This window comes from Suricata suricatta, chromosome 12, assembly GCF_006229205.1.
Source record: "Suricata suricatta isolate VVHF042 chromosome 12, meerkat_22Aug2017_6uvM2_HiC, whole genome shotgun sequence".
Lineage (NCBI taxonomy): Eukaryota > Metazoa > Chordata > Mammalia > Carnivora > Herpestidae > Suricata > Suricata suricatta.
In genome coordinates this window covers 103,882,177-103,898,207 of record NC_043711.1, presented here as the reverse complement: position 1 = coordinate 103,898,207, position 16,031 = coordinate 103,882,177, and positions in this window count along the sequence as shown.

Here is a 16,031-nt window from a genome sequence, read left to right as displayed (position 1 = left end):
GGATAGGAACCCAGCATAACTGGCTCTGTTGTGTCACTTTCTGCAGAGACGTCAGACCACCTGGGACCAGGATTGGGGGGTTACTGAGCCTAAGGATGGGGGCATTGTGGGAAAACAGAGGCATGGGGGTACCGGGACCTGGTGGGGCAGACACTGGACGGAGGTTCGCCGGCTGAACACCACTGACCTGGGCTGCGAGGCTGCCTTCCTGTCGGGCCTGAGTGGGGAGTTCATGACACGTACGCAAGCGAGCCCATCCCCGACGGTGTGGAAAGATCCGGAGCCCTGCTCTGTGAAGGGCCCCACTGTTCCCAGCACACGGGGCCTCAGGCACGGTCTTGTGCCAGGCCAGACCCCACCGTCTTACTCCATGTCGTGGTCAAAACATGTGACCCAGCTTTTTCAATGTACTCCCGGGATTCCGAGAGTGGCTTTCAGAAAGAGAGAAGACGTGTGTAAGACAAAGGTGGAGAACAATGTCTGTTTCGGCGAAGAGTCTGCGGGGATCAGAGCCCGCACCTGTCTGTGCACCGACCCGGGGCTAGAACCAGCTGGGGAGGGGGGGCTCGGCCTCCAGCCGGGGCGGCTGGGGTCCCACAGCGCAGACATCCCCCGGGCGCACCGGTGACAGCGGAATCGCACCGTGCCTGTGGTGGCCGCGCCGGAGCCCTGGCCCCTGACGTCCACGGGGCTGAAGTTCACCCTGGACCAGCTGGACACTAATTGGGCATCAGAATTCCTATTGTTAAAGCCTTGTTTGAAATACATATTTAATAAAATTATGCAAATGTATTTGGTGATTGCGATTGATTGGTATTGAATCAGCATTTCCAGCAGCACTTACTTCCCTGAGGGACGTTCCGGAATGAGCTCCCTGGCAAGAAGCCTCCTAGGCTCGTCCGGAAGGCAGCAGGCAGCGGGACCTTCCCAGCTTCTTTCCGGGCCCACAGGGCGGCCTCTGAATTTCTGTGGGTCCTCGGGGGCTGGGGGTGCTGGCAGACTCCATCCTAATGATTTAAGTGTGGATTTTCTAACCACGATGGTCTTTATTGAATCCCCGTGCAGCCGCAACAACGTATTCTTACAAAGAAATCAAAAGGTTCACAAAGCACAAGGCCTGGGAATTATTTTATTCCTGTTTGCTTCGGTCCACAGTCATTCTAGAAACATTTAAGAATATGCTGAAGTATAAAAGTGGTAACACACTCCGAACAATTACGGCAAATGAGCAGAAGAGAATCTCCTTAAATCACGGGAAGCGTCAGAGAGACAGGAGAAGGAGAGCCGGCGGGCGGGTCGGGAGGAGGCCCCCGCAGCCTTCGGAGCCGAGACCGTGCTGGAAACGTTTCCGCAGCAGCCGGTTCAGCTTCTGGCTCAGCGTTTGCGGAGTGAACACGTGGTGGCCGGCTAGCTGGGCCGTGTGCAGCTGTACCAAGCACGGTCCCCAAACCATCCAAAGGCTGGGCCTGGGGCTGGTCCTGGGGGAACAAAGAGCTCGGGACAATTGGGTCAGTCTGTCTGCAGGCGGCCGAAGGGAGCGGAGGTGCCCCAGACGCTGCCTCCGGGATGTAGGGCTCAGTTTGGGAGGCTCTCGGGCGCCGGCCGTGCCCTGAAGCTTGGGGTTCTCACCCGACGCTGCCCGGGCAAACCCCTCCCTCCTGCCTCCCTCCTTCTGCCTGTCTGGACCGGGTCTCTCTTCCGGCCTTATTGGTGGCTGCTGAAGGTCAGAGCGGTTTTCGGGAGAAGCAGAATGGCCCCTGTGTCCTGGGTCTGTTCTCCAGGGGCCCCACAGGACCGGAGACCCTGGCACGGGTCTCACACACCAGGAGGTGCTCTGGCCTCCAAGGGCGCTCACAACACAGATGCGTCTCCTAAGGTAGGTGTGGGAGAGGTTGTCCCCTCTCCCCTCCTGTTTACCCATCCCCGGGGTGGGGGCGGGGGGAGCAGTGGGCAGCAGTGGAGTCCTGGGTAAAATCAATCGGCGATTCAAGCCCGAGAATGCAGACTTCACACCAGATTCACAGCTCATGCCATCTGCTGACCTCTGACGTCTTCGCTCCGAAGAGGAACCAGCATCAAGCTGATTGGAAGTGGGTCAGGGTCCTCCGAATTGTTGGCCCAGAGGTGTGATTCGGGGATCCCAGGGGATCAACTATGTCCAAGTTTATATAAATTCTAACAAGAAAGACGCATAAGGTAAAGAATGTTGTCTCTCTCTCCGTCTCTCTCTCTCTCTCACACACACACACACACACACACACACACACACAGAATTCTAAAACACACTGGTAGGAGGATAGTGGACTCCCAGAGATGTGCACACCCTGATCCGCAGAACCTGTGGGTGTGCTGACCTACACTGCGGGTTGCAGGTTGGGATTCAGTTAAAGACCCTGAGGAAGGACAGTCTCCTGGGTCACCCAGGTGGGGCCAGCATCACACAAGGGTCCTTATAGGAGAGACAGAGGAAGAGGTCAAAGTGAGGCAGTGCGGGAAGGGTTCTGTAAGGACACGAGCCTGAACCAAACAGACGCCCTGACAGGCTTTACGTTTCCCCTCTAAGCTAGAAGGTCTAGGTCAGTCTCTCCGGAACCATTTGGCAGTTACACATTGCCTAGAGCAGAAGAGACCACTCTGCGGTATCCAATCAGGGAAGCCCAGCTACCTCTCCCCACATCCCTAAGGGTGAGGCCTGCAGAGGGGAACTTTAGATAGGACCCTGTTACCTAATGTTAAAGTTAACCCGATAGTCACCAAACAGGACCCTGAACTCGCTCTGTAATTGGTTAATTTCAAAGGTACCCTGAATGTTGTAATTGGGTCCCGCCAAAAGGAACGAACACCCTGGACAATGTGTCTGGTTAGAGCTGCTGCCAATGCTGCCATACAATGATGATTGGATGTCACAGTTTCCTGTAACTCCCCCTTCCCAAACCCCATAAAGACCCGACTCAGCCCTTGCTCGGGGCTCTCAGCACGGACCCCCTGCCTGGGTGTAAACTAGGTTCCTTCTGCGGAACGCTGGTAATTTCATGGGGAAGACGGTAAGACCAGAAAGTCCTGAAAGCTCAGAAGAATAAAGCTAGCCCAGGGGCGCCTGGGGGGCTTAGCTGGCTGAGCGCCTGACTCTGGATTTCAGCTCAGGTGAGCCTAAGCCGTAATAATAAATGCCCTTTGCTTTTGCATGCGTGCCTCGGTCTCCCTGGCGGCTTCTGGTTTTGGGGTGATATTGAAATCTTGGGCATTTCAGTTCCATGCACCTTGGCTTTGAAGACGGAGGGGGGGGTCTTGAGCCACAGGGCGCGTGGGCACGTCCGTCCAGGAGCTGGAAAAGCAAGGAAACTGCCTTGTCCACTAGCGCTTCCAGGAAAACACCTTCTTTTTAATTATGAAGGATAAGGCTATCATAGTGGAGGGGCGGCGCACAGGCTAACATTTCCCAAGACGAGGCTCTGAGGCTCTAAGTGACACAGAGCCCCGCTGGTCTCTGTCAGCGCTGACTTCCCGCAGCAAGGAAGGGCCGTCTAAGGCACCATTTTGTGCTGACCACATCTTTTGGACCAAACGTGGGAACGCCAGGTTCGGCAGTGACGGGGACATTTCGCTCAGGCTGCCCTGTGCTCTCTGTAACTCACAGGTACTTCGAATAAACTTGAAGGTGATAAAAAAATGTATCTTAAATGCTCCCTTCTGTGTGTGCTCTGCCTGCTTTCAGGGGCCACTGCGTGTGGCCCTGGGTTCTGACGTCTGGGCCACTGGGCTCAGGCTTCCTGGTTTTGGCTGCGGCCAAGGTCGGGCGTCTGCCTGAGCCTCAGTCTCCCTGTCTGGACAATGCAGATGGTCACAGCACTGGCATAGGCAAGTGAGTGAGTCAGGGAAGCTAGTAAATGCCACACCTCGGCACAGTGCTGGGGGCTGGACACACAGGGAGCCACTGCTTTTCCAGAGAGTCCGCCATATTGGACTTCCAGAGTGTTCTCTCCCACCGAGTGTCCAGCGAGTTGGAGAGGCTGCTGCCCTCTGCCTAGGACGCTCCTGTCCTCTCTAGCCGCTCCCGGCACCTGGCACGCTCTGGAAGAGCCCTGTCTTCGGTGCACCTGGCGGTAAACTGGGGGTGTTAGATTTTCATCTGGCCTTGGCAGCAAGGACGGTGAAGCTAAGAGGGAGGCCTGGGTCCTCTGACAGACAGAAGGGGACCCTGAGGGGGGCCGCCGGGAGACCCTGTGACCCTCTCCATCAAACCTTCTCATTCCCTTTGTCTCTGGAACCTGTTCTTACAGCAACAGACCTGGGCTTTTACCCAAGGGCTATTCTGAACAAGAGCCCTGCTGAGGGGTAAAGAATTCAGCGACGCTCCAAGCTGTGAAAATCCTTCCGTTACTTTTCCCTGAGGTTTCCATAGCGACCCCTCTAGAGAAAATGAGCCCCAGGCTGTGGGGTGAGCAAGACACAAGGCAGGATCCGGGGACAGCGATGCAGGTTGACCAGGAGGACCTTTCTGTTTCATACGGGGTCAGAGGTGGGCAGTGAGGCTCCAGGGGCTGCGGCAGCTCCCACGGCGCCCGGTGTTCCCCCCGCAGCGCCCAGCCTTCCAGGAGCTGGTCCCCATGGCGCAGGCATCAGGAATGACGTCCAGGGACACGCTGGCCCCTGGGCGGCCCCCGCAGCAGCCCTCACGGGCCGGAGGAAGGTCGGGTCTGGAACCGCAGGCCTCGGTGGAGGATCCCGAGTCTGTGTCCAGCCCCCGTCGAGGCAGTGCCTTCTAGAGAAGAGAGCCACCAAAGTGAGTGCCTGTGTAGCGGATTTCAGGCCCCTGAGAGCCCAGAAGCGGGCAGCTGGCCCAGAGGAGGGTGCTGGCGGGTCCGAAGGGGCACCCAGGCCAGAGGGTGGGTCGTGTGTCCAGGGGTCAGCGAGGAGCTCTGTCCTCAGAAAATAGGCGCTGCTCAAGGCAGGCGCCCTCGGGGAAGGTCCCTGCTTGGCGGGACATGAGGCCCGGGGCGGGGGTGGGGGGTGCAGACAGCAGGTGCCGCAGGGGAGTGCCAGCCTTCGGTCCAAGATGCTGGAGACCTTCCAGTTAAGAGCTGCTGGGGGGCTGCCTTCGCCCCCAGCAGGTGCAGCGCGAGGGCCCGTGACCGTCCCCACCTCTGCACGTGGCCTTTGGCAGGGTCACGGGAGCACCCCCGGGGCACCGCTGTTGCTGGTGTGGACACCCTCCACTGGGGGGGAGGGGGAAGGGGAGGAGGAGGAGGAGGGAAAGAGGAGCAACGGGAAGGGAAGAGGAGGGCCAGGGAGAGGGGAGCAGGGAGAGGAGGGGAGGAGGACGCATCAAGTGTCTCCTAACAGCTGAGCTTAATATTCAAAAGACTCCCCTTTTCTTGATGTTTTGTATGTAATCTGGGCCTCCTCCCCATGGGCCGGAAATGTGGGGCCGTGTGTGCCCGTGAGAGTGTGTGCACACCTGCGTGTGGTATGTCCGTGGACACGTGTGTATGTGTGTGTGTGTGTGTGTGTGTGTGTGTGGGTACAGACATGGTGTGCCCATGAGTGTGGTGTGTGTGCACGTGTGTGCTGTGTGTGCAGGTGCACACACACGTGTGTGTGAGTGTGTGTGCGTGCATGTGAGAACCGGAGATGCCGGCCGTTTCCGTCTCGGTAGATCAGGGCCGGCCAACCCCCCCTGCCCCGGGCCGGGCGCTGACTGCCAGGCGGGGGGCCCGGCCCAGCCTGCGCCTCTCCCCTCCCCCCGGGATCTGAAGACCCCGCAGCTGGACTCGGGCGTCAGTTGGGTGTGGACGCAGGTGGGAGTCAACCTGACGCAGACTTAAGGCGGAAGGAGATGCGGGCTGATGTTGGGGCGCTTCGGCAGAGACACAAACACGACAACCGCGTCCCGAGTCCCTGTCGCCTCACGGAACCCAGCAAACGAACACCAGCCCTGCTCCCGGGAAAAACCGTTCCTAACTCAGTAACTCGGTCATTGCTGGTGCTCCTCAGCCTCCTTGCCCTTTACCCATCCGCTCGCTTGGGGTCTATGCCCCCCAAGCCCCCCTGACCCTGATCCGTGTCCACGCTCAGGTGGAGGGGTGTGTCTCCTGAGCGATGAGTCCCCAGGGACGTCTACTCTGGAGTCTGCACCCCCAAGGCCCTTGGACCCGGGCCGGACCATCTCTTCTCTTGGGAGGATTGAATGCTCCCACTTTGAGGGGCGCTCGCGGGGTCCCGAGCCCACACGCTCAGGGCGCCCCCATCTGACGCCTTAGCAAGTGCCACAGCCCTGCTCACGCAGACGGGACGCCTTGTGCTCCTCGGGCCAGGACTCCTGCTCCGGAGGGTTGGGGGAAGGGTCCGCTGGCCCGACACCTGGAGGAGCCTCGGAAGACACTAGCGGAGCGGGAATCAGAGTTTGCTCGTCGACACAGGGCTCGGGGCCGCCTGTGCCTCCAGACGAGGGCTCTGCCCGCCGGGTGTCAGCCGGCCCGAGGTGGCCGCCACGGGCGAGTGGCTCAGGACGAACGCAGCACAGACTCCCTCTCAGAGGCGAGAGAAGACACTGAATAATTCACCTCCGGTTTTGTCACCTTCTGTTCTGCGTCACCAGAGGGGCTGGCTCCCGGGAGCACGGCAGGTGCAGACTTCCTTTCCAAGGCACATGACGCTACATTGATGGAGGCAACCCCTCCCAGTGTCTTCCCTCGTCCTGCCGCCTGGGCTGGCGGTCACAGGGGGCCGGGGACACGGGGCACGCCTGGGGCTTGGGGACACCTGCCTGTGGTCCCAGAAGGTGACGCGGTCAAAGACGGGGCTCCGGCCCCACAGAAGGAGGGCGGCAAGTGTCATCCTGTGCCGTGGGAGAGACCCAGGAGGGGGACCTGGGAGGCCGAGTCTCAGGACGCCTCCACCTGGCAACGAGCAGGCACAGCCATGACCAGGACCAGACCAGGCCCCACAGAAAGCCCTGCTTCCCCAGAGTTGATGTCTGCTTCTCCCCCTGCGCACTGGCCGCGAGGAGCAGCCTGGCGGACCTCTCACCGCCTCCCTTGGTTTCTGACCCTCAGCCCGCTGATCAGAGTTCTTCTCCTGGAAGCTATGACTTGGACCTCGTACTTTAGAACACGATCCAGTGCCCTTCCTCCAAACCCAGAGGGTGGTGGGCAAGGCTAGCTCGTGGCTTCGAGGCGTAGGTTCCTGGTAGGTGCGGACAGGCCTGTCCCATTCTGCCCTGACTTACGCCTCGAGGTGGATGGGGGGCCCACTCTGACCGGCTCTGCCACCCACGGAGGGGGGCTGTCCTTACAGCTCAGATACGCACCCCTCCCTACGTGGCACGGCCATCACACTGTGACTCGGTTTTGGTTTTGTTTTTGTTTTCAGAGAGATGGTGGGGGGCGGGGGAGGTGCAGAGGGAGAGGGGAAAGAGAAAGAGAATCTTAGGCAGGCTCCACGCCCAGCACAGAGGCCGACCCCATGACCCTGGGATCAAGAGCCAGATGCTCAGCTGACTGAGCCCCCAGGTGCCCCCACACTTTCTCCAGACACCACAAGACCCACACGGATGCACGCTGCATTATGGCGTCATGCCTACATGTGCGAACCAACGGATTAACAAAACCAAACCTGCCCATCCGTTCACTTCCTGGACCCAGAGTCAGAGCCAGCCTATCAGTCGGCCGGCTGCTCCGTCAGCTTCCTCTGCCCAGGGCTCTGGCCTTGCCCCACCCCCCCGCAGAAGGAGACAGTTACTCTTGAATTCTGGCCCTGGGCCCTTATCTTCCAGGAATAAAGGAAAATAATCTGTCCCTCGTGAGCCGCCAGCAGGTGCAGAGCCCGGGCCTGGAGACCAGAAGTTCTAAACCGTAGGTGATTACATCCACTCCCCAACCCGGTGCAGCTAGAAATACGGGAACTGGCCAGGTGTCAAGTGTATGTGTCGGCTTTACCGGAAAGACGGCAGGTGTAGCCAGCCCTTCAAAGACGGCTTGGTGGATTTGGGTGAGCGGCTGCGAGCCTCCTATTTGCTCTCTAAGAACTGTTCTCTCCTCGTTTGTAGCATGTATCAGAGCAGTTTTATTTTTGTTTATGTGATTATCTGATGTTTATACCCCCTGCTAGTCTGTATGACCCTCCAGGGCGTGACTCTCTGCTTTTATTCAACCCAAGTTCCTGCCGTCCGTACGAGGCCCGCACTGCGTAGATGCCAGCGGGTTTATTGAAAGAATGTCTCTGGTGAAAATCTTTATCAGCAGAGCTATCTTATTCCCCACACACGTCTACACTGATGGCCTTCAGATTCCCATTTGTCATCTAGTCGTGGGGTAGTGATAAGAAGTGTTCTATACACAAGGCTGTTTGAAATTTGTTTTTAAATTCATTTCTCTAAAAAGTAGTTGGGAATGGCTGCATTTTTCCTTTCAGGTTATGAGACAGTTTATTTCCCACCACAAAGCCTATGAATCATCAAAATTATTTTTAAAGTTCGCTTTACCCTAATCAAGTCTGTTTAAGAATATTTCTCTCTTTTCCAGACCATCGACGCCACATTATTTTCAAGCGCAGGGAAAGGGAAGCATAGGACGGCTCAGAGAAGGAAAAACGAAGACAGGTTAGCTCTGATTCGCTCCCTTGGACACTGTGGTGCTCTTCCGAGGTCGGAATTCTCCCCACGGCTGAGGCTCCCTCCTGGCATTGTTGCGAGCAGAAGCGTGCGATCCGTCATGTTTATACATACACTTATTTAATAATATCAAGTGCAGCGACATCTAAGTTACTCCCAGTTTTTCTCTGTTTCTCGATGTTGAAATAGTTGCCTGTTTGTATAAAGCCTGGTGAGGACCTTGGATCGTGCTTCCACGGTAGTTGCCTGGTAACACAAGACAGGCACGTTGTCCTTTCTTCCTTTTCTTCTGTGCTTCTGAAGTCTGTTCTCAATAATAAACTTACAAATATTCACCTACAGTGTCTGCGGTGAACCTTTCAATGGAAGTTAAATGTGCTTTCGGTGAGATGCACAACCTTTGTATTCGGCACCTGATCAGTCTGTGCGAGTGGATACGTCTCTGTAGCCGCCGCTCACTTCAGAGCATAAGATACTACTGTCACCTCAAAGCCTACGCGGCGCCCTGCTGTCTGATCTCCCCTCAGATGTCCCTTCCTCCTCCTCCCACCAGGAATGTGTGCCACTTGCTTTGAGCCTCACGGAATGGAGTCATCCACACCATCTGCTGCATGAGGCATTTCTCCCGAAGGCCATGGCTGTCAGGTTGCCCACACCATTGCGTGTAACACACTGCTATTTCTATTACTCTGCCCCAGGTTTGGAAAACTATGGCCCAGGAGCCAAATCTGCCCCATCCCCTGTTTTTGGATGGCCCACAAACTAAGAAAGTTTTTATAGTATTAAGTGATTCTTTTAGTAGCTATGTTATCCTTGGTTTTGGTTACTGTCTCACAAAACCTAAACTTTGGCCATTTGTAGAAGAAGCTTGTTGACCTTGCTCAAGGCTGGTCCATACAGCGCAGCATGAATGTCTCCACTGATAACGATACTTGACGGTTCCCAGCTTTTTTACCGTAATAAATAGAACCGCCTTCAGCATTTTTATATGTACCTCTTGTTATGAACAGGTGTGTATGTTGGTTAGGACCCCAGAGCGTTATGCCCGTTTTCGCCTTTAGCGGGTACTTGCAATTTTCAAAGCAGCTGTACCAATGTATCCCTCCCTTTAGTCAACCGTGGGTAACTGCAGGGCAGTGTGAATAATAATCACATTAATGAGTACTGTTAGCTTGCTCCCGATTTTGGAATTTCACCACCAAATACGATTTTGATATAGTTTTTTTTTTAAAAGGGACTTTTTAAATCAGATTCAGAAAGTTTGCCTCTTTCCTGTTTACCGAAATGTTCGATATGAGTGGGTGGGAATACTTTTTGAATAATTTCTTTTTTTTTAATGTTTATTTATGTACTTTGAGGGGGAGAGAGAGAGGGAGAGAGAGAAAGAAAGAGAGAGGGAGAGTGAGCGCACAGGGGAGGGGCAGAAAGAGAGGGAGACAGAGAATCGGGCTCCACCTGCCAGCGCAGAGCCCAACCTCACCAACTATAAGACCACGACTGAGCTGAAGTCAGACGCTTAACCCACTGAGCCCCCCAGGTGCCCCTTGAATACTTTCTTGATGTCTAATAACATAGTTTCCCTCTCCCCCAATTTTGGCTGCTAGTACTTGACTTTTGATGGTAAAACCAATCTTTCTAGTCCTCAATATAAATTCTGGATTTAATTAATGATTTGTTTAGAATGTGGTCTTTAAGTTCATGAGATTAACGCGTTTGTGATTTTCATTTGTTGCAACATCCTTGTCAAGTTTTGTACGAAGTCTGTGCTGGCCCGTAATGAATTATTGAGAAATGTTTATGACTGATGGGCTCTCTCCCTTAAATATTTGGGAGAATAAACTTCACCAGTTTATTCTGGTGAAGATGTTTGGTTCTAGAGTTTTCTTTTACAGAGGGTTTTCAATTGTAGATTGTATTTGTTCGATATTGTAAGGATTATTCAGATTTTCTATTTCTCCCTGTGTCAGTTTTAGTTAAGTTGTGGTCTCCAAGGATTGTTCTCATATACATTTTCAAATTTATTATCCGGAAGTGTTCATATCATCCCGCCATCCTCATCAGTGTCTGTAGGCTGATGATGTCCCTCTTCTCAATGCTGATTATTCTATTTTTCTCTTGAACTGCTTGGGTAATGGTATATTAGTTTTGTTAATCTTTGCAATGAATCAACTTTTGACTTTATCAAGATTTTCTCAAACTAGACTCCTATTTTCACTTTTTCTTTTTTATCTTATGTTAAATTGGTTAAATTTTTTCTATCTTCTTTATATAGAAACTTAAATTCTTAATTTACAGATTTTCTTCTTTTTTAAAGTGTATTCATTCATTTTGAGAGAGAGAGAGAGGGAGAGAGAGAGAGGGAGGGAGAACATGTGGGGAAGAGTCAGAGAGAGAGAGGGGTCACAGGGGATCCAAAGTAGGCTCTGCACTGACAGCAGTGAGTCCCATGGGAGGCTTGAACTCACGAACTGTGTGTGAGATCATGAGCTGAGCCAAAGTTGCACCCTTAACCACCCAGGCGCCTCTGACCTTCTCCTTTCCTAACACGTAACATTATAAACTTTCCTCTATGCACGGATGCAGTTGCATTTCAGATTTGATGTGCATATTTTCATCGTTATTCAGCTCAAAATATTTTACAATTTCTATTGTAACATCTTCATGAACAAATGACTTTTTGAATTTACTTGTAATTGCTTTTCCACCAAATATTTGGTCATTTTCTATGTATCTTCTTGTTATTGACTTGTAGCTGAATCTTCATCAACATGGGGATGTGCCACTCTTACTGGAGACTTCTGGCCCCTCACCTCTTGGTGCAGATTCATGTGGGGGGTGAAGGGGAGACCACAGGGGCCGCCTCCACTGGCTAACCTTCCTTTTGCATCTACGTGAACACTCAGTAGTCTAAATCTGCAGGTGGGTCTTGGTATTGTCACCAGATCGGTTAGTCGGGCTCTGGTCTGTGTGTGTGTGTGTGTGTGTGTGTGTGTGTGTGTGTGCGCATACACACATATACTGTATCACATCCATGGAGGCATCTCACACATATGTCTTTGCACGTGCTTGGCACAGCTTAGCAGCGTCTCCAAACCGCGGTGGACCCTGCATTTCCGCCTTTTCTTCCTGGAGCGGGGGGACCATCAGAAACTCGGCCGGGCTTGTCAGCCTCGGAGATGCTGCTTTCTGCCTGGCTTCCAGCGGGGCACCTGCGGCTCCAGAGGGAACTGGTGAACGGCGTGAAGGACACTTGCGTGCAGAGTTCTCGAGTCTCCGTGTCTGGGGTCCCCTGCCCTGCACCGTCTGAGCGGGCAAAGCCTCGAAGGAGCAGCGGGGCCGGCGCGGTGCCCGCAGCGCGGGTCCAGCTCTCGGTGCTTTGAGTCCCGCTTGTTTTCCCTGGCTGTCAGAGACCCTTCTTCCCTCTCCCCCCTCCCTCCCGTCTTCCTTTTGTTTAAAACTTCCAGGCAGCACTTGCAGTTGCTCCTGGTGACATGGTGAGTCTGCCCGGAGCAGCCTGCTATAGCGCAGAGGGACGTGCACGCCTCACAGTGTCCCCTGCCGGGTCACGGTCTTCTGCCTTTACTCCGAGCTCCGCCTGGGATGTGCACATGATGTGCCCTACGGTTAGCCTTCTGTTCCAGACCATTCTTTTCTGTGCAGATTAGCAGTTACTCTTATCCACTAAAACAGGTTATGTATGCTGGAGTTTATACCTACGTGACTTATATTTTACATTATTCTCCCAATGCCAGTATCAACCCTTGTAGTCATGGTGTTTTTAGAACATGTTGTTTAAACAGATCTGTTTATTTATCAGGTCTTTTTTTTTTTAATGTTTTATTTATTTTTGATACAGAGAGAGACAGAGCATGAGAGGGGGAAGGGCAGAGAGAGAAGGAGACACAGAACCGGAAGCAGGCTCCAGGCTCTGAGCTAGCAGTCAGCACAGAGCCTGACGCGGGGCTTTAACCCACGAACGTGAGATCTGACCTGAGCCGGTGGGAGACTTAACCGACTGAGCCCCCCAGGCGCCCCTATCAGGTCTTTTCAAGGGCCTAGCATTCTGCTGGGTGCTTTTCAGTCTTCACATCCGGCTCATGTGGTCTTTTTTCTTTTTTAATTACAAAACCGAGGTCACCTGGCTGGTAAGCCTCCACATGTCACTGAGGTTGACCTCATGGGTGAGGTCCGTGTCGGAGACAGGCTTTGAGGCCAGCAGAGACCCAGCTGGGGGTGTGAAGAGTGGGCTCTGGGGGTGTTGACTCGGTTCTCAGACTTAGATGCGTCCAGTGAGCACACAGCGTGCTCCCCACAATGAGCAGCCTTAGAGCCTTTCCGGAGGACGGATCCAGAGGTCCGGTTCCGATGGCCTCATTTTAACATAATCCCCCCTTGAAGGACCTCATCTCCGAACACAGTCACATTCTGAGGCACGGGGATTCGGGTTTCCACATATAGATCTTGGCGGCGTGGGGGGCACAACCAGCCAACAGAAGGGGGCCCGGCTGAGGGACAACGTGGCCAGACAGCAACCTGCTGTGCACAGTCTCTTACTGGCCCCGAAGATGCGGTGGTGCCGGGAGCCATGGGGCCTCCAGCTCCGACCCTGAGGGTGGAGGGCCAACTGGGGTCACCTGGGAAATGAAGGACGCCCCATGTCCGGCAGCGGCAGACTCATGGAGCGGGCGCAGCAGGTGTGGGTTCTGGGTGCTCCCGCCTGTGCTGCGTGGACTTCGTGGAGAAGCAGCAGTGAGTCTGCTCTTCGGTAACCCATCGGCCAGCTGACCCCTCCGTCCTGCTCTCTGTTGACAAGGGCCCGGGGCCACTGGGACTCCCGCGGCCGGCCGCCCACACTCCCGTTACCCAGACTCCGCTTCCTCCAGCACGAGCGCCTGCTTCACGGGCTCCCTTGAGTTTGTTCCCAAATCAATTTATGCAATTGTACGTCTTATCACAATTATGTAATTTGACTAAATACCATGTGAGCCAATGAAACGACAATGCAAAAAGAGGGTTGTTTTTACAAAAACTAAGTTAAATGTTTTGGAAAGTGAGTTGCCAAAGAGAAAGTGCTGTCAAATCAGGCGTGGAAGCAAAAGCTGTCAAAGATCGGGGGACGCGCATTAAAACGAAGGTTGATTTGCATGTGATTTTACGTTGTCGGCTCTGCCAGAAGGAAGCACGGCCATCACCCGGTGGTTAGGCATTGAGGGGAGAGAACACTAAATGCGGTTGGGGGACCGCACTTCAAGAAAGGGCTTTTGTCTTAATTTCGCAAGAGTGGTTAGAGAAACACGCATTTGCGTGTTTCCAGTTAAAATAAATATTTTTAGATTGTGTAATTTTTAATGGGCTCTCATTTTAACTGACGTTTCCAATTAACCCACATGTTCTGCACGGAGGCAGCCAAGAGGGCAATGGCGGGTAGGACCTCTCTCCGGCTTCCGAGCGGAGTTACGTGAGGGGATGGGCAAGGAGCACTTCCGATCTGCGGGGAGGACTCTGCAGCCTCCGTGTGTTCCCGGCCAGCTCCTTCAGCGCCTTCCAGAAAAGGACGGGGCTCCTGGGGCTCAGCCCCGGGGCAGGCTCCTGCCTCTATCCACGGATGGATTCTCTTCCTAGTAGTGGGTTCCAGGGGCTTCGAGAACATTCTGCTTATAATCAAAATCACGTGTGTAGTGAGGCCCGAAGCTTAAAACCAAGTAAAAGCTGAAATCTAGGTCGCAGAAGAGGAGAAAAAGGCCAACACTGAACGGAATTAAGTGAGCAATCGTGTAGCGTGCGCTGTGAGTTTTCAGAGAGGAGGCTGGATTTTCTTTCCCTGGAAGTTTTGTTTTTGTGCACTTTCTTCCTAGAAGCAAAGAAGCATATGGCACATATTTCCAGTCTGAGCTTCCTATGGGGGGGGGCAGGTGGGGGGGCGCGCAGGGAGCAGGCGGGGGAGCACCTTCCCCGTCCTGGGCAAATTCACCCAAACCAGCCCAGCGCTCTGACACTCTCCGTGTTCGGTTTGAAAGGGGGCAGGTCAGCCTTCCTGTTTCCATGGAGCCGAGCTGAGCTCTCTGGTCTGGCTTCACAGGAGAGTAAGAAGTCCTGGCTCTTCAAACCTTGATCTGTCCCCTGCCGGCAGCTGGGACCCTCCGCTCCCCGCCGGGCGGCCTCCCGTGCCCTCCAGCCTCTCTCCAGAGCAGCCGCCGCCGGCCCGCGGCCTTGACTCTGCAGATGAGAACCTGCATCTCTGCATAGCACCGGGAGCTGCGAGCATGTTAGAAAAAATCACGAGGTTCTTTGCCATATTTCACTTTTCAGCTTTACCGGAATGAGTCTGAAAACACACGCACGCACACACCCAATCTCTCCTAACAATATTGCAGAAACCCCAGTGTTTCATTTCATGGTTAATTTATTTTGTAATTATAGATCTGTTGGTAAACAGTACAATAATATTTTTTTCATTTTGCTTATTTATGCCATTTATGCTCTAAATGTTTCCACTTTGGTGTGATAGTTGTTTGTGAAAGAAGCTTCTAACTACATTAATTCAAATAAAATTATCTGCACTCTACATGTATGCACAGACACTATTTATGCATAATCTGATCCTAGGAACGCTTTCTATTTTTTTAAGAGGGAAGACAATGTGGACAATCCATTTTTATTTTAGATTAAAAAGCATATAGTAAGCTCTCGATAAATGTTAATATTATTAGGAATATTATTAATACATTGCATTTTTTAAGTAGCACAAAAAGGGATAGAAGGCACAAAATATATTTTTCTTCCTCATGTATAAATTCTTCCGTTTTCATTAAATTCTATATTGGAGTTTAAAAAAAAAATACAAGTTAAAAAGCCATATTAAATCTGCAATTCCCAATTTAAAAAAATGACATTAGCACAAATATTTTCATTTCCAATCTTGGGATTTATGTGTCTGTACATTTTATAGGATACAGAGCTATCAGATTTTTCTCAGGGGTGTTTATTTATTTTTAAATATTTTTTATAATCCCGGGCTTGATTCTGAGATCATAAAACAGAAAAGAACAGACACCGAGGAGGAAACAAGAAAAGTGCCCGCACCCACATGTTAACAAGCCTGGTCTCTGGGAGGGAGGAGAGAGGCTCTGAATTTCCCCTTGTGTCTGCATTTTTCTTACGAGAAGGGCGTGCACACGACCTTACGGCCTGTTCTGTTTCATCAGTGCTACGTGCTGGAACTGTCCTGCAATCAATATCGTTCTTTGATTCCTACAGCCGCCCAGCTGCCCATCCACGTTCCTGAGCACCACGCATGATACGGGGCCGTGTTCTTAGACTCCTTGTGTTCAGTTGTGCCTCGTGGCATATGCCAAAGGCTGCTTCTCCGAGCCGAAGTCACTGCAGGCAGAGGCTGCCCTGCGTTTCTGCTTTTCTTACC